Source organism: Glycine max, chromosome 20 (genome assembly GCF_000004515.6).
Source record: "Glycine max cultivar Williams 82 chromosome 20, Glycine_max_v4.0, whole genome shotgun sequence".
Taxonomy (NCBI): Eukaryota; Viridiplantae; Streptophyta; class Magnoliopsida; order Fabales; family Fabaceae; genus Glycine; species Glycine max.
Window position 1 is genome coordinate 17,238,249 of NC_038256.2, and position 6,702 is coordinate 17,244,950.

Genomic DNA, 6,702 nt, shown 5'->3' on the forward strand with positions numbered 1-6,702 from the left:
CTTCTAATAGAAGGTCAGGGGCAGTTGGACGTTGATAATATAATTTGGAGGGGGTTTTCCAGTGTTTGGAGTTTATTGGATTTATATTCTTTTCTGACACTGATCCTATCTTAGTTGTGTTATCTGAGTTTTGGTCACTATCTTCATTAATAAAATTAATTAATTTGGAGGTACTTCTTGTTACCATTTTGGAAGTATTTTCCGAGGCTTGGGGAGTGTCTGGAATGACCTTAAGCAAACTACCAATCTTGTTTAGTAATTCGCTATGATTGTCACCTACGCCTTCAATTATGGATTTAGTTTTTCTAAGTTCCCTAATTTTTCGTTTAGCCTTATCACTGACTTTGACAGGTTTGAATAAAGGTTTTTCAATGGGGACACTTGGCGAAGCTTCCTCAATTGATTTTTGTTTAGGAACTATCTTAGTTTTAATGGTTTCTCCTAAAGCTTGTAAGTATTTGTTGGTATAATTTGCCTGTTCCATTAGGCTTTTAATGTCTCTAGAGGTTACTTCCTCGTTGACATCTTTTGTTTTGAATGGAATTGCCATAACAGGTTTGTTGTTACTGTCTTTGATATTTGGTAGTTGATATTGTGTTGTGGGAGGTAATTCCGATTGGATTAACTCACCATCCTTCACTTGCCAATTTGTTATGACATTTGTTGTTGGATCACCTATGATGTCTTGTTTCCAAGGGTAATCTATATCCTTTCTGATGGCATAAGCATGAAACCAATCAAAGAAAAGGACATTAATTTTGACTCTTTCGACAAATTCGTAGAACTTGTCTTGGATTTGTTTTCTGTTTGTACCCTTGTAATGTTGGAAAAACCATCTCCTTTGAGGTTCATTTTCCGGAGAATAGAAATCTTTCCTAAGGGTTTCCTTATCAATGCTAAAGTTGTCAGATAACATCATAAGGTTCCATAGAAGAGTATTTTGGGGATTGGATCGACTTTTGGTCGTCCTCTTGTTCTTGGTTGTAAGTTGTTCTAGGTATGCTAGAAGTAGTGTCTAATCCTTGGAGGTTTACAGTAGGGAACTGGTTATGTGACTCAGATCTGGTTAGTCCTACTGGAATTGAACGGGTTCTAACCGAAAAAGACCTTCTGGCTGACTCGTATTCAGACCTAGAGGCTTTTATCCTTGATGAAAAAGAATTTCTCCTATTGAAGGTTATCTCTACCTTTCCGGAGTTATCTTGCTTAATATGCTCTATGGTTGGAGCGGGTCGGGGAATAGACGGTGTTGCCTTATCCATAACCCATCTTTCGGGAAGAGTTACTTCATCCCATTTTATTTTTCTCGGAAGAGAAACGTTAGCCTTCGTCATATCAGTGATAAACAAAGTTGTTTCTCCTTTTTGAGGTTTTAATAGGACTCTAGATGCACAAGTATTCATGACCTTGTACTGGATCCTATATATTAAGGCTGCTGGGATTGATCCTTCTTTCATGTCAAGGCCATGAAAGTGGATGTTTAAGAACAGAGAGTCAAGAATGTTTATGTCTATCAGACTCACTGTTTTGTTTGGATAATAGTTAAAATATATTGGACCTTGTCCTAGGCTGGTTTCGACTGTTCCAATTAGGGAGTCTTCAAATTGATTATGCCTAATGTCTCTTAGACACATTAAAACTGCTGCATCTATGCCCATATCAATTAAGGGCTTGATGGCTACTTGTACACAACCGATGTGTAGATATTTATACTTACGGCTATGTTCATAAATTGAATTTTTTGAAAGTAAATGAAATTCTTCCCCTAAATCTTGTCCTAGAGGAATATTGTTTTCTACTGTTTTGATTATGTAATCAAAGTTGTGTTTGTCCTTTATTGTTTCAGGAACGTATAGTTGATCCTGAGGGATTTCTGGAATGTTCCAGTCATCCATGTTTTGATTGATATCTTCGAATCGGACTTCCTCAACGAAGAGATTGTGTTTTGGGGCGACCTCTTGGGTCTGGTTGTCATGATCATTTAATAAATTGGAGTTTCTTGAGGAAGATGAGGAGGAGGAGTTTGAGCGAAAAGAGATATGGGAAAAAGATCGTAATAGTCTAGACATGATTATAATATTCTCTAATATCTTTGCCCTCATTTGGTTCCATAGAAATATCTCCGTAAGTATATATGTCACAAAATTTTTCTAGATCTGAATTATTTTTAAGAAAAACTCTTTTTTTTTTTTTTGAAAAACAGTTTGAACGGCAATCCTATAGCCACCAGTGTATTATGTCTTGATATTTTGGTTAAACAGTACACCTTAGCCTTACCGCCCTTTATCCAACACGGGTCTTACTGCTACAGTACCATTCAACTAAAATATTAGATTGCTATACTTCTAGGAAGTACTGTTCAAACACTTACTGTACAAATCAAAGTAAAAAATTACGTGTACTATACAAGATTTTTAGTTCCAGATCCATAAAATTTGTTAACATATGTCCTTACGGACAGTATTCCTACTTCCCCATCAGGCTCTGATACCAGAGATCAGCGGAATACGATCAAACGGACAGATAGGAAGTAAGAATGCAGTAGGATAAATGAAAGTGAAATATAAACTGTAAAGCAGCAGATATCAAGGGCACACCGAAACGACTTACAAACCCAGGTTTTCGAAAACAAAGAAACCGAAGCGGCGGCAGAGCCGCACAGGATCGGTGAGGGGAGAAGGGAGATATGAAAAACGGAACTTGAAATTTATTGAAACCGAAAGAAAAGCTTACAAAGAGTTTTTCCCTAGGTAGAGCTTCTCTCTCTAAAATCCTGATTCTGAGACTATCTGAAAGGGTGCCTCACAAAGGGAACGAGGACTCCTTTAAATAGAATCAATTTTTACTGTTTCTACAGTGTCGGTAATGTTTACCAGAACTGTTACAAAACTTTTACAAATTACATCACTTAAAAAATACTTACAAATTAGTTACAATAATTCATGATTATTACAACTAATTAATCGTCATCTAACGATATACCAAAACAATCATCTTCATTCTGGTAGAATGGATCGTCTTCTTGGTCATCATTAGTCTCAGATGATTCTGCTTCCTTCTTGGAAGGTTCTTCTTCTACTTCCTGTTGAAGTAGTTGGAGAACTTCTTTGAGATTCTGAGCAAGACTCTCTTTAGATTTTGAGCTTGCTAAGAATTCTGCCAGTTGCGACTTCTGATTCAGAAACAAAGAGGTCTCCGGATCAGCAGGTTTGAGGAACTCAGGATTGCTCTGGAACCAGTTCTTGACTTGATCTGGAGCAGCCTTCGAAGTATCGAATTGTGACCACCATTTTACAAAGGCGTGTCTCTGTAACGGTGGATATTGCTTGCTGTTTTCAGTTTTTCCGTATCTGTATTACCATGAAAAAATCCATGACAAGGCGAAACTGGAAAAATACTTTAAATCTGCTGGAATACGTGATTCCTTGCTATTATAGAGCTTGTTGAATTGTTGGAATCCCTGTTGGACTTCTTCTGGAAATATTTGTGGAATTGGTCCGAAGTAGTTCCACCATTGGAGGAACCAATTTGGAAAATTATACACAGTATTATTTTTGAAGTAAATTAGCCATGAATGCTTGAATTTACTATTTTGATGCCAGAACACATTGGTCCAGGCGTCGATGTAATCCCAATAATTATATCCTGCGAGGTCAAATGGAGCAGAAAATTTTTTGGGTTGGTTTAAGTTTGAGCCATAATGTCGTGGCTGCATAACCTTTAGGATTTGGATTGTGGAATGAGTATTTAGATTTGGATCTTTGGGGTCTTTGAAATGTTTAATAGATACTGAGTTTGTATCTATTAGAATGAATTCATAGAATTTGCGGGTTTTGTTTGTGGCTATTGGCCTGTAATGGAATCCCGGAGGGAATACTTTGGCGGTTGCTTTGAAAGGATTCTTGTCCCAGTATTCCGGTTCCATTTGTAAAACATTGAAAAATTTGTTTTTTGAAATATAACTGTTGTTGGGTTGTGGTGTTGATTCTTGTTGAGTCAACAATTGGCTTGGTTTTTGGTTACAGACAGTTTTGGTCTGTTTGGCCTTTTGGATTTGTTTTTGTAGATCTGTTTCAGAATCTTCGTCTGATTCTGAGGCCATTTCTGCCCAGGTCTTTTTGGCTAATTTTGGTATTTTGGTGAGGCCTATATCCTCTAAGGCCAAGAGAGTTTGTATTGACCAGGCATAGTCAGCCACGGTCTGTTTGGTTGTTGTTGGTTTTGGGGATTCCTGAGTTGATGACTCAGGTTTGACGGTAGTTGTCTGGGTCAATGACCCTTCAAGCTTTCCTTTCTGGGTTGATGACCCAGTCTGGGTAGGTGACCCAGAAGATGTTGTAGTTGCCTTTTTGGTTATTGGCTCTGGTAGAGCCAGTAGAACCTCTTTTCCTTTTGTACTGGATCTTCCTCCTCTGCCGGAGGAACTAGACACCTTAGGAGGCATCGGGAATTTTCTGTAAAAATTCACGGGTGAGGTAGTCAGGTAGAGAGTTGGAAGAGCCCTTGATATATTCTATATTAAAATGAAAGACACTTAAAATTGCTTGCCATCTTGCAAAAATCTATTTTGAGGCAAGGTTTTTTACATCCTTCTGTAAAATGTCTTTGGCTGATTTGCAGTCAACCCTTACTAAAAATTTTTGATTTAATAAATCAGATTGAAATTTGGAAATGCACAAAACAATTGCTAAAACTTCTTTTTTGACAGTTGAATACTTTAATTGTGCAGGATTCCAGTGTTTTGAAGTATATGCAATGACATGTTCTTGACCATGTACTTGTTGTTTGAGGATGCCACCGTAACCGATGTCTGATGCATCAGTTTCGACAATTTTGAATGCCTGTGGAATGGGAAGATACAGACATTTTATGGATTGGACTTTGACTTTGATTTCTTTAACTGTTTGGGTATGTAGGTCAGACCAAGGAGGCGGATTTTTCTTTAGCCTATCATGCAATGGTTTAACAATATTGTTTAAGTAGGGGACAAATTCTCCTACGTAATTTAGACAGCCTAGAAATCTTTGTAACTGGGTTTTGTCTAAGATTTGGTTGGGGAATTTGCTAGCAAACTCTATTGACCTTTCGATTGGAATGATTGTACCTTGATAAATATTGTGACCAAGGAATCGAATTCGAGTTTGGAAAGGATTAATTTTTGATTCGGAGACTGCCAAACCATTTTGTTTGATAATATGGATGAAGGTTTGGAGATGTTTGAAATGTTGGTCAATGTTTTGGGAAAAGATTAAAACATCATCTATGTAGACAATGACAAATTTTGAATAGGGATTAAAAATGTCATTCATAATTTTTTGAAATTCTGAAGGGGCATTCTTCAGTCCGAATTCATAATTTTTTAAAAATGACAAGCATTTTTTGGTGGCTATAGGATTGCCGTTCAAACTGTTTTTCAAAAAAAAAAAAAGAGTTTTTCTTAAAAATAATTCAGATCCAGAAAAATTTTGTGACATATTTACTTACGGAGATATTTCTATGGAACCAAATGAGGGCAAAGATATTAGAGAATATTATAATCATGTCTAGACTATTACGATCTTTTTCCCGTATCTCTTTTCGCTCAAACTCCTCCTCATCATCTTCCTCAAGAAACTCCAATTTATTAAATGATCATGACAACCAGACCCAAGAGGTCGCCCCAAAACACAATCTCTTCGATAAGGAAGTCCGATTCGAAGATATCAATCAAAACATGGATGACTGGAACATTCCAGAAATCCCTCAGGATCAACTATACGTTCCTGAAACAATAAAGGACAAACACAACTTTGATTATATAATCAAAACAGTAGAAAACAATATTCCTCTAGGACAAGATGTAGGGGAAGAATTTCATTTACTTTCAAAAAATTCAATTTATGAACATAGCCGTAAGTATAAATATCTACACATCGGTAGTGTACAAGTAGCCATCAAGCCCTTAATTGATATGGGCATAGATGCAGCAGTTTTAATGTGTCTAAGAGACATTAGGCATAATCAATTTGAAGACTCCCTAATTGGAACAGTCGAAACCAGCCTAGGACAAGGTCCAATATATTTTAACTGTTATCCAAACAAAACAGTGAGTCTGATAGACATAAACATTCTTGACTCTCTGTTCTTAAACATCCACTTTCATGGCCTTGACATGAAAGAAGGATCAATCCCAGCAGCCTTAATATATAGGATCCAGTACAAGGTCATGAATACTTGTGCATCTAGAGTCCTATTAAAACCTCAAAAAGGAGAAACAACTTTGTTTATCACTGATATGACGAAGGCTAACGTTTCTCTTCCGAGAAAAATAAAATGGGATGAAGTAACTCTTCCCGAAAGATGGGTTATGGATAAGGCAACACCGTCTATTCCCCGACCCGCTCCAACCATAGAGCATATTAAGCAAGATAACTCCGGAAAGGTAGAGATAACCTTCAATAGGAGAAATTCTTTTTCATCAAGGATAAAAGCCTCTAGGTCTGAATACGAGTCAGCCAGAAGGTCTTTTTCGGTTAGAACCCGTTCAATTCCAGTAGGACTAACCAGATCTGAGTCACATAACCAGTTCCCTACTGTAAACCTCCAAGGATTAGACACTACTTCTAGCATACCTAGAACAACTTACAACCAAGAACAAGAGGACGACCAAAAGTCGATCCAATCCCCAAAATACTCTTCTATGGAACCTTATGATGTTATCTG